This window comes from Callospermophilus lateralis, chromosome 4 (assembly GCF_048772815.1).
Source record: "Callospermophilus lateralis isolate mCalLat2 chromosome 4, mCalLat2.hap1, whole genome shotgun sequence".
NCBI classification, from domain to species: domain Eukaryota; kingdom Metazoa; phylum Chordata; class Mammalia; order Rodentia; family Sciuridae; genus Callospermophilus; species Callospermophilus lateralis.
In genome coordinates, this window is record NC_135308.1 from 1736257 (window position 1) to 1754102 (window position 17846).

The window sequence follows — 17846 nt, forward strand, 5'->3', positions numbered from 1 at the left end:
AGCACCCTGGGTGGCCATAGCCTCCCACAGACTTACAAATGTGTCCTGGTACGGCAGGAAGATACTTTCCCTAGGGCGTGCATGCCTTCTTGGAAGGCTGGCAGTACTGTCGTTGGAAGGCCAAGAGGAGGGTGGGTGGGATGAACTTGAGATATCAAGCAGGCCAGCTTCCCTTCCCTGAGGGACTGGGTTGACTGGGCCACAGGATTCCTGAAGGTCATCGCATCTCTGCAAGAAGACTTAGTGGAGCTGCTTCCAGACCTAGAGTTTACCTAAGGTCCTTTACCTAGCCGGGATGTCACCAAGATGGCAGAATAGGAGGTTCTGGCTCCCATCCTGCCACAGTGTTGGCGACCACCCCCAGATAAACCTACCTTTGTGGAGTCCCCAGAGTTTAGCTGAGGTTCCAGAACTCTGGTGAAGCAAGTGTCTGAGAGTGGACACACTGAAGAGGGCACGAGAAGGCAAAGCTGATCTGCGTGAGCCCTCCCCCAGGTGGGCACAGCTCCTGCTTATCCCACTTGGCCTGTGATTCCTGCCGTGGGGTAAGTGGGAGGGGGTGAGCACCCGCTTACCCAGGTGTGTCTGATGCTGGCCCCTGAACCCACGTCTGGACCACTCCACTCAGGACACTGGGGGATCATGGCAGAGTCATCTGAAGACAGCTAGGGGCAGGAAGAAGGGTCAGAGTACACAGCGCCTTGACTTCATCAAGGAGAAGCGGCATCCGTGAGCTTAAAGACAGATCATTTGAAATTATCAGTCATGACAACAAAAGAGAAGAAGAATGAAAAAAAGTCCATGGGACTTATGGGGCACCGTCAAAGGGACCGACACAGGCATATGAGGTCCCAGAAGGAGAAGACACAGGATGGAAGCTTCTTGAAAGAAAGAACAGAGAAAACATCTTCAAGTCTAGGAAGGAAAACTGACATCCAGATCTACAAGATTAAAGGACCCCAAGTATATTGAACCAAAGGAGTCTACACTGATGCACACAGTTAAATGCCAAGAGTCAAAGATGAAGAGACGTATCTGAAGGCAGAGACAATCCCATAAGCCTATCAGTAGGAATCTCCCCTAAAACTTTGAGGGCAGGAGGCAGTTGAGTTATATATTCCAAGTACAGAAAGAAAACCAAGACCTTCCCAACCAAGATCACTAATCTGGCACAGCTGTCCTTGACAACAGAGGATGGATTAGCAAGTACTCCTCAGGGAAGCCAGCTGGAGAGGAACCGTCACCCCAGGGCTGCTTTACAACAGGGGCGAGTGGGGTTCTTCAACGCAGGACACCATAGCAATCGAGGGAAGGCTGGAGCTAGAGATTCCTTCAGTGGGTGGAGAAAAAGAGTTGGCAAACTCCATCACCCCTTTACGACAATAAATGAACAAAGGAGGCACAGAAGGACTGTCTCTCCAGGTGACAAGACCAGATTTGAGAAGCCCATGGCTAATGTTGCTGAAGGAAAGATTTTTCTATGATCAGGAATAAACCAGAGATTTCCACTGCTTCTACCTCTATTAACACAGTGTTGGAAGTCCTAGATGAAGCAATTAGGAGAAAAGAATTAAGAATCTGAATCTGATAGAACCATAAGGGCCCTGGTTTATGTCAGTGGTAGAGCACTTGCGTAGAATGTTCAGGCTCCTGGGTTTGATCTTCGTTATTGGAGCACAGCAAAAAATAAATGAAAACATTAATTAAAAATACATTAAGATTAAAAAAAGGAATAAGTAAAATTATTTGTGTTTGCTGATGGCATAATTTTACACATAGAAAACCCTAAAGGTTTGTCAAAAATTTTGAAAATAATAGACAAATTTAGTAAAGTTTCAGGATATAGAATCAATCTGAAAAAGTCAGTTGTGCTCCTATACATTAACAATAAACTCTATAAAAATGAAAATAAGGAGCAACCCCATTTATCATAGCACCAAAAAAGGAAAAAAAAAACCATAAGCACAAATTTACCAAGGAGATTAAAGATCTGTAAGCTCAGAACAACAAAACATTGAGGAAATAAGCTGAATATATGAATAAATGGAAAGGTGGCCCATGTTCATGGGTCAGAAGAGACAGTATGAAAATACCCGGAAACTCAAACTGACTTATGAATTAATACAAATTCCCATCAAAACCCAAGTGGAATTATTCACAAAAAATAAAAATCCTAATATTCACATCAACCACAAAAGATGACTAAGACCCAGCACAATGGAGGCTCACTCTTGTTTCCAGCTGTTACGGAGCCGGCACTGGCACAAAAGCCGAAGCTCGCAGGCTCAAGACCAGGAGGGAGAGCCCAGGATCACCTACACATGTAAGGTCAACTGGTTCTCAACAGGCTGCCCAGAACACGGACCAGGGAAAGGACAGTGGGAGCAATAAGTGGTGCTGGGAAAACTGGGTGTCCACACACAAAAGAATAAAATGGTATCATTGTCTCACACTGTACCCCAAGTCCAACCTAGACTAAAGACAAGGCCTGGGACATAAAACTCCTTGAAGATTCATAGAGAAAAGACAGCTTGACACTGATTTGGGTGATGATTTTTGGAGGAGACACAAGACCCCACATTAGGCAAATAAGTACATCAACCTAAAAAGTTTCTACAGCAAAGAAAATGATCATCAAGTAAAAAGACAAGGTACAGTGGGAAAAGTACTTACAAATCATGTGCTGATGGAAGCACTCCGTGTTTACTTAGAATAGTTTACAGAGAAATGGGAACAAGAACATTGTTATGCTAACGTTCTGCTCTCTTCATTCTGTAAAATATCTAAGCATATCAATTATTAGAGAGTGTAATTAAGAAATGACTGAGGATAATGATAATTGCAGATAATATTAATTGTGTCTGCACTGTGAGGTCATTATTGTCATTGTCAAGGCTCATCCACTGGGCAGAGCGCACAGCATAGGACACAGTGCACCATACACATGGTATCAGCACACATCACAGTGCAAAGCACAGATTTCACATACACAGTGAGAAGCACACAGTGCAGGGTGCTCAGCACACAGAGCACAGTACATGGTACTTACTGCCCGGCTCACAGTGTGTCATGCAGAGTACACAATGCATGGTGCTCAGCACCCAGTACAGAGTGCACAGCATACAGTGCCCTTTTTGCAGACTTCTAACGACACAGTGTCCAGGCCACGGTGCATAGTGCAGAGTACACAGTGCATGGAACTCAGCACCCAGTACTGTGTGCCTGGCACACAGTAGCTATTCCATGTGGAGACTAAGATGACGCTTGACCTCACTTCACACCACTCTCAAAATCAGTGCCAGGTGGCTCTTAGCTAACTGAAAATGCAACAGGAACACTCTTAGAAGACGAGGAGCCACCTCCATGGACTTGTAAGCCAGGGCTGCTTCCAGGAGACAGTCCCCAGGGGAAAGCCACCAGGCCTACTGATGCTCAAACCAAGAGCGTGGTTCAGCAGGGAGCTCTCTCGTTTTACACAGTGTGTCCTCCAGTTTTCTCCTCTGTCTTCTCTTGGAGAGAAGAGACCATCTGTTGATGGCCAGGGACACGGAGAATGAGCCTCTCTGCCAGCCTCGAGGAGTTCAGACCCAGCCCAGACCCGGACGGCAGGACCTGACGTGGGCTCCCCAGTGAGCTTAGCAGAGGGGAAGGGTTGGAGAGGCTCCCGGAGGGGCCTCAGCCATTCTCAGTGGCCGGGCCATCTTAGATGCTGAGGAACACATGGTAAGCCAAGGCCCACCGTGGAGGGAACAGGCTTCCCACGCAGGTCACTGCCAGGCAGTAGTGTGCCTGGGTGAGGGAGACGGCCGGGAGGGCAGTGTTGGGAGAAGAGGAGTCCTGGCCTCCCAGGCAGGGAGGCCACCTGGGGCCAGCACACTGGTGCCGCCCCACTGAGAGCCGGCTGCTGCTGGGACCCTGCAGACCTGCTGGGACGGAAGGGAACTCGGGCCTGGTTCTTCCTGTGGTGAGTGAGGAGCGTCCTGCACCCCTGTGGACGGCGGCTCTGGTTCTGTTAAGATGGTGGGTGGGATTACCACCTCAGGGAAGCAGACGCTTCCCCCAGCCTTCTCTTTCCCCAGCAGGAGCTGGGGCACCGCTGGCGGCCTCCGGCTTTCCCGTTCCTAATGAGTCGCTGCTGTTTCTGGTTGTCCAGAATGCAATCCCTTCTCTTCCCGCTCCTGGCGAGTTTTCAGAGGCCCGATTTCTTTTGGGGGCAGGTTTACCCCTGGCCAGGGGAGGGCTGAGGGTCCCTACTCCAGGGCGGCCCTGCTGCCCGAGTCCCTCCACGGCCTCTCACCTCCACTCTGGGTTTCCCTCCGCCTTCCACAACCTCCCACTCTCCTGCAGCCCTCCTCTCACCTCCGCCCCAGCAGGGGGACACATTTGTAAAGAGAGAACTTGGGTGACCAAGTTGCTTCTTCTAATATTTTCAACAAAAAATATCTGTTATCATATGTGTACACAGGAAAGTTATGTTGGACTCGCTCGTCACATCAAAATGATTCCACTGTCAGGTATAACTAAAGAGCCCAAGAAAAAGGCAGAAAAATCCATTATCAGATAGAAGACATAACTAAGGCTTTTTGTTCTGGGTTTCCAGTGGAAGAAACCTAAAACGTCCCTAGTGAGCTGTCCCCACGTTGTACCCCGTCTCCCAGGACTAGGTAATTGCCTACAGGACTTCCCAGTCTTCCTTAGCACTTGGTAGAGCTCAGTTCTCCTTTCCAGCTCCTACGTGAAGACTTTGGTGGATTTGCTGCACTTAAATCTCTCAGGAGGAAATTTCTCATCGTTTGACCTTAAGGAGATGAATAGATCAGTGAAGAATCAGTTGGTGAGCTGCTTAGCAGTTATTTTAGAAATGGAATAAATTTCTACCCGTAAAAGAAGGAAGAAATTCAACTCATGAATATTTTTACTGAGAACTGAAAACTCATCTACTTGCCACTGTGCCTAGATACGTCTGCCCACGCCCGAGGCTGTTTCCGGTTGCTCTGGACATGAGCTCTGGGTCTTCTCAGCGCTGTCCCCGCCTGCCAGGGTGGGTCTCACTTTTGTGCAGCTTGTGGCCACCCTGACCTGCCTGAGCTTGATGGACCCTGCTGGCCCTGTGGTCTAGACAGCCGGAGTGTGCTCTGCAGAGCCCGAGACTGGCCTGGTCCTCTGCTAAGGTGGAGGGATGACGGCATGGGCACAGTGCATGTTGCGGGGGGCCGTCTGGCTGGCTCCGGACCCCTGCAGCCTAAGATAAGGCAGGGGAATCACACTCTCTGATTCCTCCCTTCCTCCTCTTTCCTCCCGGGATGACAAATTTCCAGAATACTCTGGTGTGAAACATTCAGTGGAGTAAATCCTTACACTGAATGGCTTTGTAAGTCCCCACTGTCCTGTCTGTCCCTCGGCATTTTGGAGATTGCTCCATGTAACTCACCCATCGTCAGGTGGTGGACATGGTCAGTGTTAGGCAGGACAGCCATGTTCTCCAAGGTACGTCCATGAAATGGATCTCGTTCAGCAGATGCAGCTGCATGGGGAATACCATGCTGTGGTTCCTAATGACTTAACGTGGTCTCTACTTAGCTTGTTTTGTTGTTGTTTGTTTTAAATATTTTTACTAGTTATTGATGGACCTTTATTCATTTATTTATTTACACGTGGGGCTGAGAATTGAACCCAGTGCCTCACACATGCTGGGCAAGTGCTTACCACTGAGCCACAACCCAGCCCTCTACTTAGCTTCTTATTTAAACTTTTTACAAACTTTTCCAGTCTCCCATTAAAATAAGATATGATATCATACTCTCAGAACAAATAACTCTAATATTTGGAATTTTATTGAACTGTGAGTGAGTTCTGTTTGTTTTCTCAAATCTTAGGTTTAATGTCTCAATCACCGAGGTCATTCAATTTTTTTGATTTAATAAGACATGAATCCTTAAAAACTATGCTCTGCCCTTACCATTGGCCCCTGTTCAGTTAGTGACGAAAGACTCCGGGGGTCCTGAGGCCCAAGTCCTGAACCTCACTGGGAGCACAGTCGGGGTGGTCCCGTGCCCCTGGAGGGCAGGCCTGCAGGGTGTCCCCGAATAAGGCTGTGAATCTGCATTTCCCTGGACTGACTGTCGGTCCCGGCTTCCCTCCTAGGGATGTGTCACAGTCAATCAGGGGCCCAGCCCTGACTGCGCAGAGTGAAGACGTATCACAAAAATGGAGCCGACTGACTTAATTTGGTTGAAGGTTGATCTGAATGAATTAAACATTTCTTTTTCTAAAAAGAATGTTTTTTGGGGATTCATTTTTAAACTAGTGTAGAGGAGGAGGTGCAGTGGCTTCGTGGTCCTTCTCCATTTCTTTCTTATATTATGAAGTGAAATTTAATATTCTATGAATCCTCTACTGAAATATTCATATAAAGGAAGCAGATTTCCACGTAAAGCAGAGGAGTCCAAGCCGAGCAGTTTTGGTGAAGCCTCATTTCTCAGTCGCTGTTTGTCAAGAGACCTACTCATTATCATTGTTGTCTGTTATGGAAACCCCTTCCTTTCCAGTGCAGGCGCCATGGAACCGACCACTCTCTCAGCTGCATCTCCTTAGACGTCGGGTGGTGACCGGTCCTCTTCACTTCTTGTCAGGGTTTCTCTGGCTCCGACACTTAAAAAGCTCAGGAAGAGCCTGCGTAGGAGGCGGCTGGTGGACGAGGGGTCATTATCATGTCCTGTTTTCACCTGAGCCGATGGAACCAGAAGAGCAGCGTGGCCGGACAAGCGGAGCTGGACCTGCTGTTGGACCTGCCCTGGGAGCAGGACACAACCTGGGCCTCTGTGTGGCCTCCTGCACACCCCGAGGAGCAGCAGCCCACGCAGACCCATGCATGCCAGGTCCCCAGGCCACCCGAGGGGGCAGGACAGTGGCTCACGGTCGAGTCTCTCCTGAGGAACCAACCTGCAGTGGTTTCAGAACAAGCTGTAGTAGAAGGGGGTGAAGCCTTGAAGACATGATTGGGTTGGGGTCTGGGGAGCACCTGGGACTCCTAGGTCCTGAGGGACTCCTGGGTCCTGGGTACTGAGGGGCTCCTGGGTCCTGGCTCCTGGCTCCTGTGGGACTCCTGGCTCCAGAGGTTGTGCCGAGCCCCTGGCTGTGTGGCTGTATGGCCAGTGTCTGTCCACCTTGCCTCTACCCAGCACTCAGTCTTGGAGTCCCAGGATGCACTTGTGCATGTGTCACTAATGTCCTGGACTGACTTCAGAGCTCTTAGTCGGCTGACAGACACTCTGCTGGCCTACATGAGCTCCTGCAGCAGAGACGTTCCTTGGTCATTGGTTGCCAGTTGCCACTGCCATACATTCAACTTGAGAGGTGACACATTAGGAGAGCACAGGCTTGCTTCTGTGAATGGCGCTCTGTTTATCATACCTGGAATCAGTCAGGCCGCAGAGACTCTAGTGAACACTCAACGCCACTCTGAACAGAAGAAGGAGGAAGTGCCGTGGGATGACCAGCAATGCTCCCAAGCTTCTGATGTTGGATGTCTCATTTAACCTGCGATGATTACGCTCTTCTCCCAGGAGAGAAAACACTCCCAATGGAAAGCAACTCACACTGAAAAATAAGTAGAGCAAAGCCCGAGGATTAGTCCACCAAGCCCACTGCGGAATGGGTCAGCCACGGGAAAAGACCCACGTGGCCAGGCCTTGAGCACCCCACTGACACAAGGTGCTGCTTCTCGGAATCCCAGCTAGGCCTACTTTTGGGAGCGAGCCTTTGCAAGCTGGGGTCCAGGCCTGCAGGCAGAGCCCTGCCTGTCTCCCCAACACAGTCGAAGATAAGTTAGGGAGCACAGCCCGAGCCCACCGGAGCCTGCCATGTCCTTCCCTTAAACACGGGTCTTAGGCAGCTGGGGCTGCAATGCCCAAAGGCCACAGTCCGGGGACTTGAACCGAGGACTTATTTCTCACAGTCCTGGAGGTTGGGTTCAAGGTCGAGGCCAGCATGTTGTGTTTCTGGAGGGCCCTGGTCCTGGTTACAGGTGTCTGCGTCTCGCTGTGTCCTCAGGTGGTGGGGAGGGCTCTGGTCTCTTCCCCTTCTGGTAAGGACACTGTTCCCTCCGTGGTCTCCCCCCTAACAGAGCCTCAGCACCCCAAAGGCCCCACCCCCAAACAGCATCCTGGAAGCTGGGTCAAGGCTCAGCCATGCACTCTGAAGGGCCACGTGTGGCCTGCACCTGTCTGTTGCTCTCTGTGTGTCCCCGGTGTCCCCTGGAGCCCTGCAGCACAGCCACCCCACACTGCGCCCCTCTCTGCTCCTCCCTGCCGGGTTGGCCAGCGCTTCAGGGGAACCTGCCCTTTCTGGAGGAGTCAAGTGAGCACCATGCTGGCGATGGACGGACTGACCTCCTGGGTTGGAGTGCCGTGGGTAGCACCGCGAGCCCCCCGCCCAGGGTGGGCTTCTCAGCCCCGGTTTCTCTGGACACCTCGACTCTAAGGTAGCTCATGACAGCCTCTCTAGTCACTGAGTTTTCTCTCTGAGTTTGTAATTCTGAGGAGAGTCTGTGATATAGGAAGCTGAGAAAAACACTGAGCAGTTACGGCGTGAGAACCTGGTGTGGTGCTGTCCACCGTGGCAGAAGTGCAGTGCCCTTGTCTTTGATGGGATCCCTGAGCCCTGGCACAGGTCCCCCAGGCCCTGCCCACACCCTGGAGCCAGCGCGGATCCCGGCCAGGCAGCCTGGGCTGCTACACTCGTCACGCCCCCCGCTCCGGGTGGGCAGGCCTGTGTGCCCGCCACCGACCACGACAGCAGCAGGTCACCCTCAGGCTGAAGGGGGCAGATTTCCCATCATGGAAGAGCTAGCATGGGCCTGGGACAAGTTTCCTATCAAAGACAGCACGGCCACCCAGGAGGTCATAGATGAAAGTGAAAAGAATTCAGTCGCAATTTCCCATAAAATCATTTCCATTTCATATAAAATGTAATCCAAGAGAGAAATGAATTACAGTAGATGGGGTAGAGAGAGAAGATGGGAGGGGAGGGGAGGGGGGATAGTAGAGGATAGGAAAGGTAGCAGAATACAACAGTTACTATTATGGTATTATGTAAAAATGTGGATGTGTAACCGATGTGATTCTGCAATCTTTGTAATGTTTTGAATAACCAATAAAAAAATAAAATTAAAAAAAAAAAATTTTGTATACGACTCAGCGTGTGGAATGACGTAAGGAACCCAGCTCAGTCGGTGTGTGACTCACAGGGGTTCCACTCCCCAGTGGCCGTTTCCAAGGACCTCACTGCGATGTGTCAGTGCTGATGAGTGACGTCCCTCCGGCCGGCTCCACGTGTGCTGGGCATTGTCACTTTTATATCTGGTCGTTCACATTTTCTCATCCCTTCAGGAGCCCCCCGGAGGCACCCCAGCCAGTGCCCACCCTCCAGCCGAACACGTCAGCACCAGGTTCAGACAGCTGAGGGGTCAGAGAGGACTGGTCCCTGGGGGGGTCAACAAGGGGTCACTCAGCGAGGGGCAGAGAGAGCGAGCTGGGACACACAGTGGAGATGTTCACCAGGACAGACTTAACAGGATGGACACCTTCCGGGTGCCACGTGGGGGACCACGTAGGGAACCACGAAGGACAGTGGCCTGAAGAAGGAGTCTGGGAACTGCCCACCTGCTCCAGCACAGCTGGCCCAGGTGGTCTTCCCCCAGCCAGGTGGGCCTCCCTGCTGCGAGCTCACAGCCTGACCAAGGGCGGCCAATCAGCAGGAGCAGAGTCCACCAGGGGCTGGGCTGCAGGGTGGATCCGTGTTAGGTCAAGGGTTCCCGGACCAGGAACAGCACGGCTGCCAGTCGGCTCAGCTACAGCTTTTTCTTTGTTTGGTTGTACGTCAGCTTGTGAGGTACACAGAAACCCTAACTGTCCAGGGTCCTCGGGATGGGAACCCCGCACTCTGCTAACACGACTCTGGCAGTGCTCAGCCAGGGAGGACGGGAAGTGGCCGGGAGACAGCACCAGGAAGCAGCCCGCTCACCTCCGTGCAGAGAAGCCCGGGAGCCCAGGGAAGGTGTGCCCAGATGAGCGGCTGAGGGGGGAGCTCAGAAGCCGAGCACCAGGACAGGGTGACCTGACAATTCCCGTCCCTCTGGGTCCTCTCTGGCCTGGGCTGAGGTGGTGTTCGTCTCAGGAGTGCTCCTCACCCTGGAGTCTGAGTAGGCCTGGCTGCAGGCTGGGGACAGGGAAGGACTGGGCTGCCAGGTGCCTGGAGCTGACCTCTGATTCCCACTGGACATCACTGCAAACTGGCAGATGTGTCTTCGCTCGTCAGTCCTCCTGGTGCTGCCACTTCTCTGCACCAGAGCCACTCACTGCACGACCTGCACTTGTGGCTTTGGCTGACGTCTCTGCTGGAGTGAGTGGCTCATGTCTGGCTCACCTCCACTGTGGGTGCAGCTCGTGGTGCGAGTACAGGGAAAGAGGTTTCTGTAGGACTGAGACCCACCACCACCAAACTGAGTGGTCTCCCATTGCAAACCGTGAAACCAGCACTGGAGTTCCTCCGTGGGGTGCAGGACAGCCTCCGTGGTCCCTGTGGAAGTTCCTGTGGCTCTTCTCTGTCCTCAGCGCTGTGAGTGAACATTCCTTACTTTCTTACCCGCTCATGCACGCATTCAGAAGTGCTCATCGGATTTCACCTACAGTTTGTAGTTAATCCAGCTGGGATCCCCAGCTCCAGGGATCAGGGCACATGTGACCAGGTCATCTCCAGGGACTTTAGCCCAGTGCTCGCCGGACACACATATCAGGGGCCAGTGAGCAAGGGCAAAGTCAGATCCCAGCCAAGGCTCCTCCAGGAGCAGCACTTACATCTGCCTTCACCCCGGAAGCACCTCTTCCGAGTCCTGGAAACTGGAACTGAACAGAAAGACACAGTCACGCAGGTGCTGAGGCACATGGGCACCCACGTGTGCACACACTTGCACACATACACAGAGACTTCAACAGCCTCAGCTTCCCTGCTGCTCTGCGCCCGCCGCCCACCACCTGGCACACTCGCGGAGCCTGGCTGAGGCAGTGAGACGGTCTTCCCTCTGCATTAGGGACCAGCATCCGTCGCTCAGGTGCTGAACAGCTGGTGAGTGGGGGACAAGCCACGGGTCGGCTCCCCCCACAATCCAGTCTTCTGCAGTCTGCGATGTGGGGTGCTGGGTGGGGGTTAGGGCTGGGGGCGGACTGTGCTGTGCTTTTGTCACAGCACCCGTCTGGCCCAGGAGGGCCGGTTCTGGCCCTCGCAGCAGCCCAGCCTCCGTGGTTTCTGAGGGCCAGCCCTGCCCAGCGGGGTAGACCCAGACTTCCAGAGAACTGAACTTCCTCTGTTTAACCTAAGAGCTTCTGGACCCTATAACTTGTTTCAGAAAGAAAAAAGAGGTGCCTTAGAAAATAGGTCTTTATTTCTAATAAAAACGAGACTCAGTCACAGAAGTTTAAGGTATTTACGGGAAGATATGCCGGGAACATCTCATTGGAGGGAAAATCTTTTGAAGAGATGAAAGGGAGTTGCAGAGCTTTTAAAAATGAAGAGGCTTCTTTTTGGAGCAGTTTGAGGTTTACACAAGAGTTAATTAGAAAGTGCCGAGGGTCCGCCCGGCTGGGCTCCCCAGCCTTCCCGATGGCAAGGTCCTGGCGAGGGCACTGCTCCCCGAGGTGGACCCCACAGCTGTGTGGCTCGCCGGAGTCCCCAGCTCACACCGGGCTGTCACTTTGGTGCAGTTGTTCCTCGGGTGTGGACTAATGCACACTGAGACACGCGTGGCGCTACCGTATCACACAGAAGATGATTTCACGGCCCTAAAACCCTGCGGGCTCCTGTCGTCCCTGCCCGTCCTGGCACCTCTGGTCTTCCCACTGTCTCCAGAGCTGTCTTTGCTCCAGCGCGCATGTGGCTGGGGTCCTAGTGGCGAGTCAGCTTCGCATCGCTGTGACCAGAAGACCTGCAGGACCACATGGAGGAGGAAGAGTGTGTTAAAGGGCTCAGTCCACAGATGGCCACTGCTGGCTCTGGGCCCATGGTGAGGCAAAGCATCCTGGCGGAAGGACCCGATGGAGGGAAGCTGCTCAGCTCATGGTGTGTGGCCAGGAAGCCGAGGGAGAGGGGAAGGGGCTGCAGGGAGATGCCCTCTTCCAGGAGCCCTCCTCTAGCTGTGCCTACCCGCCTACAGTCACCACCCAGTCGTCCATTCAGGGTAGGACACGCTGATCAGGCCACGGCTCTCACGGTCCAGCTGTGTCACCTCCGAATGCTCCACGTTGGCAGGAACTTTGGGGACACCTCACAGCCTCCACCACACATGGCATGGCACACACATGCTTCCCTTCCAGATTGGTTTCTCTCCCCTAGTAACAAGTTTGAGTCTGACCATCTCTTTGTGGATTAACAGCTCATTCTTTCATCACCGGGTAATTTCATTGTATGGATGAGCCACAGTGGTTTGTCCATTGGTTGACTCTGTCTCTTGCAAATCCTGACTCAAGTTGCTGTCAATGTCCACGTGTGGGTCTTGTGTGGATGTAGGTTTTCAGCTTCTTTGCTAAACACAAAGAGGGCAAATGCCAGATCTCGTGATCAAAGTGTGTTTGTTTTGTAAGAAACCATGTAACTGCGGCCAAGGCGGCTGGGCCAGGTTTCAGCGCCACCAGCCTAGAGTGAGGGCTCCCGCTGCCTGGTCCTGGCCAGCGTCTGCTGCGTTGGTGCTCTGGACATCGTCTGTTCCGGGAGTGGTGCTTGTTAGCCTGGAGCTGCCTGGACGTGGCTGGTCAGTGTGCTCACATTCTCCCTGCCACCTTCTTGGTGTCCAGATGGACTGTTCACTTTTCAGTGGGTTGTGAGCATCAAGAGTCCTTTTACCGTTTGGATACTGTCCTTGCTCGACATCCTTTGATCCCAGGGTGTGGCCGTCTTCTCTTTGTGAACAGCGTCCTTTGCTGATGTTTTCTCTTCCCGGATCTTGTGTTTGTTGTTTTTGGAAGTCTTCGCCAAGCTGCAGGCTGCACAGGTCTTGTCCTGGGCTCTTGGGCAGCGCTTCATGATTGTGCATCTTACGGCAGTTCTGATGATTCTAACTTAGTTTTTCTAAGGTCTGCATCTGCGTTAATAACGTTCCTGGAGTGTGGGCAGCTGTCCATCCAGCACCATTCTCCACTTCGCTCCTTGGCCGGAGACGTCAACAGCACTCATGTGCCTGCTGCTCAGTGCTCTTCTGCCGTGTGGTGACTTTCCCTTGCTTCATGACACCATGCTGTCTGCACGGGCGCTAAGAGTCATCTCCATGTCGGGTGGTGTCTGTCCCTGACTGCCTGTCGACCCTGGGCAGCGGCTGTGGGTCATTTGTGTCTGTTTCGTATGAACTTTAGAGCCAGCTGGGCATATCCAGCACGCGGAGACTCGGGTTGGGGTTGCCTAGCTACAGATCAAGTTGGGAAGGACTGGGCATTTGAGGACGTCCTCAGTCCAGCTCCATTTATTTAGATCTTCTTAGGCTTGTTCCACCAGAGATCTGTGGCTTCCCTACTGCGGATCTTTTGTTTTGACAGATTCGTGCCCAACTCTTATGTGGTGCCCTGTAAATACTGTGGTGCTTTTCATGTCACATTCCAGTGGTCCATTGGGATGTATAAGAGATCACTGGGGGCCGGGTCGTGGCCCAGTGGCCAGAGCTTGGGCAGTGTGTGCGAGGTACTGGATTTCATCCTGAGCAGGGCAAAAGAAGAAGAAAAAAGAGAGAGAGAGAGGAAAAGCACTTGGCTTTTGTATGTTAACTTGCCTCCTGCATCTTCCTTGCTTATTCATTGGTTCTAGGAAGTGTTTCTTCTTTCTTCCTTTTTTGTTTGTTTGTTTTGCACATTTTTAAGATTTTCTACAGCAACATGCGTGTCATCTATAAACAAAGACGGCTGTATCTATTTCATCCCAGTTTGTAACCTTTCCCCACTTTTCTTGTGTTATTGCATTAGCGAGGATTCCAAGGTGAGGAGAGAGGAGAGCTGGGCCCCTGTCCTGACCTGGGGAAGCTTACCGCAGCTCCCTGTCAGCTCTGATGTGACTTGGGATGCTCTTTAACATGTACAGAAGGTTCTGTTCTAGCTTTAATTTGCAGAGGGTCTGTGCCACGAATGGACATTGAACTTCTTAAACACACATATTCATGTTACTGATAGGAAATCACAAACACTGCTCTGTGGTGTGTAACACACAGGCCCACACCTTTTCTTTTTTGAATTCTTCATTTATCCATTGCTTCCATTCCTCTGCATTTCTCAAAACCTGTTCCTCTGTTCTCTGTGCTTCCAGCCAACTTTAGATCTCCTCAGCCACCAGGTCCTCGCAGGGACGCAGGTCCTTGTGGCTATGTGAAATAAAACAGGCATAGGACCGGAGGCTTACAGTGACACAGCACCTCTGTGGTTTGGAACTTCAAAAATACGCCTTGTGAAGCCCCAAGTGCAGGTGGTCCTGACCACGCTGCTTTGGCCAGGCCTGCAGGTCATGTGGTGGGACCCCCAGGGCTGCCTAGCATGCAGGGAGACCAATCCTGTGCTCAGGGCAGGAGACCTTGGCTGGTTCCTGGGGAAAACGAATGCACGGCTCTGGTAAACAGGAGGTTTTGCAGGTGAGTGTTTTGGACACAACCAGGAGGGCTCTGTGCATGTAAGTGTGCGACACACCTGACAAGCAGCAGACGGCATGGGGTAGAGGGGAATATGCGTGTCAGAGAACTGTGCTTCTCTGTGGTCACTTCAGACTGAAGAAGAGATCCCATGTGGTCTTGTTGATTGGGGGAGAAGTGAGTTGAGGCAGCTCAGGCTTTTGGGTCAGTGTGTGCCTCTCACCACTGACCGGCCATCAAATGCCAAGGCATCATCTCACTGTGGGAGCTGAGTGCCAGTGGCACTGCGGAGCGGCCAGGGCTTCCTTCCGTGGGAACCAAACTCTGGGATCCCAACCAACCATCACCCAGATGCCCTGTGTGAGTCACATGACGGGCCCCCCGGCTCACTGAGCAGCGGGCACTGCCCTCCATCAGCCGGCTGCTGAGCACTGCGTCCCTCGGCCTGAAGGTGTGCCCAGCCTGCGTCTCCCTCCACAGGCACGAGGTCTGAGTGTGAGTAACAGACGCAGAGTGAGGACAGCTCGCGCAGCTCCTGATGAGCTGAGTCAGTCCATCTCAGGGAGCCCGCCTCCCACCGCTCCTGGCGTCTGATGCTGCCCAGGGTCACTGTGCCTCAGAGAGGGGAGTTGGCTCTCCCACTGCCTCACTGACCCCTCACATCTCCTGGGCACAGAGGCCCATGGTGCCCATGTCCTAGGGGACGATGGCCAGTGTCAAGCCAGGTCCGAGATGAGCCACCCGGGCCAGCCAAGAGCTCGCCCTGATCCGTGGTGCTGTGATCAAGGGGCCTGTGGACCCCCGGGGAGGGCTGTCCTGAGTGGAGGGCAGGGCAGCTGCCTGAAGACCTGGGGAAAGAAGAGAGCCCTCGGGTCAGAGTCCACCTGAGGGTCTGCAGTCCCTGCTCTCGGCACCAAGAAGGAAGCTCAGACCCAGAGGGCCAGGGCCGACTAGGACTGCCTGCCCTCGAGGCTGGCCCTCTGGGAAGGAGGAAGGGGCCCACTCCCGCTGACTTTCCAGGTCGCGCAAAGTCCTGAGCAGAGAAAGCTGGTCTCTCCACAGTGATGAGCTGATGAGGCGCACACCCCACCACACCCAGGCCACAGTACGCATGTGCACACACACACACACACACACACTCCTGAACCACAGGTACACACCACATGTGCACACACACACACACACACACTCCTGGACCACAGGTACACACCGCATGTGCACACACACACACACACACACACACACCCCTGGACCACAGGTACACACCGCATGTGCACACACACACACACACACACACACACCCCTGGACCACAGGTACACACCGCATGTGCACACACACACTCCTGAACCACAGGTACACACTGCATGTGCACACACACACACACACACACTCCTGAACCACAGGTACACACCACATGTGCGCGCACACACACACACACACACACACACACCCCTGGACCACAGGTACACACCGCATGTGCACACACACACACACACACCCCCCCCTGGACCACAGGTACACACCGCATGTGCACACACACACACACACACACACACCCCTGGACCACAGGTACGCATCGCATGTGCACACACACCCCTCTGGACCACAGGTATGAATCGCATGTGCACACACACACACACCCCTGACCACAGATACACACAGCACGCACACACACACACACACACACATACCCCTGGACCACAGGTACACACAGCATGTGCACACACACACACACACACACACACCCCTGACCACAGATACACACAGCACGCACACACACACACACACACACACACACACACCTGGACCACAGGTACACACTGCATGTGCACACACACACCCCTGGACCACAGGTACACACAGCATGTGCACACACACACCCCACACATCTGGACCACAGGTACACACAGCATGTGTGCACACACACTCCTGGATCACAGGTACACACAGCATCTGCACACACACACACACACACACACACACACACACACCCCTGACCACAGATACACACAGCATACACACACACACTCACAAACACCCCTGGACCACGGGTACATGCAACACACACACGTGCACACACACCTGGATCATGGATACACACTGCACACACACACAGATGGGCCACAGGGACAGCACATACCAGAGACCACACATACACACGGTACAGACACAGACAGAAACATGAGACACGGGTGCACATAGCACATACCCACGGTCCATGGGTACATGCCGCAGTCTGGCTGGGCACAAACCACGAGCCACTGAAACAAGAACAAACCTTATTTTTGAAGTGCAAGAAAACACTTCACACATGCTCCCGGGGAATTCTCCCGCCACGCGGCTAGTCCAGGAACCCGAAGCCGGAAATATTTCTCTGGGAAATCCCTCCTCCTGCACTTCCCCAACCAATGGGAACTCTCGGAGAATCCCCGGGAATCCCCACGAGAACTCCAAAGTAGCATGAGAACTCAAAAGTAGCAGCCTAACAACCAATACTGTTGGCAAAGTGCCAGGGGCCATACAGACTCGGCCATGGCTCTCAGCATCTCCCTGCCTTCTGTTTAATTAAACAACAAGCAATGTGGCTTAGGGACCATGCCTGTTAGGTAGTCCAATTCAACATATGGTCCTTACCCGTCATCTGATGAGCTGACCTCTAGGCGTCAGCCTCCTGTCTTAGGTTGGTACCGCTTCAATTGGATCATACCTGTCACTGACTACTGGTCCAGCATACAGCCATACTTGTGGATAGGCCTTTGCACCAGTGGGGGGTGAGGTTCTTTGCCTCACCTCTGTTGGCCCCCAAATTTTAGACCATCACTAGTAGAAGTGAGGAGGATGCAAAATGCCATGACACTAAGCCAATTGAGGGCTCCTTTGAAAAATTGTACCACCGGTGACACCATCAGCAAAAATACTCCAGCACTACCACAATTCGCTGCACCAACAGATAGTTCACAATGCATACAAGTGATACATAGTCCAGGCAAGTTCTGCAAGGAGTTCAAAGCAGAGGAATCTGTCAATATGTCCACTTCTTCCCAAAGTAATTTGACTCCTTGATTGAGCATCACTTGTTGAGTTATTATTCATTGATGCATCAGTTTATACAGTTTGTTGTGATAACTATCGAAGAAGCTGTAGTTTGGTTTTATCTTTGTCTTCACCGGCACTGGGAAGAAGATAGGAATT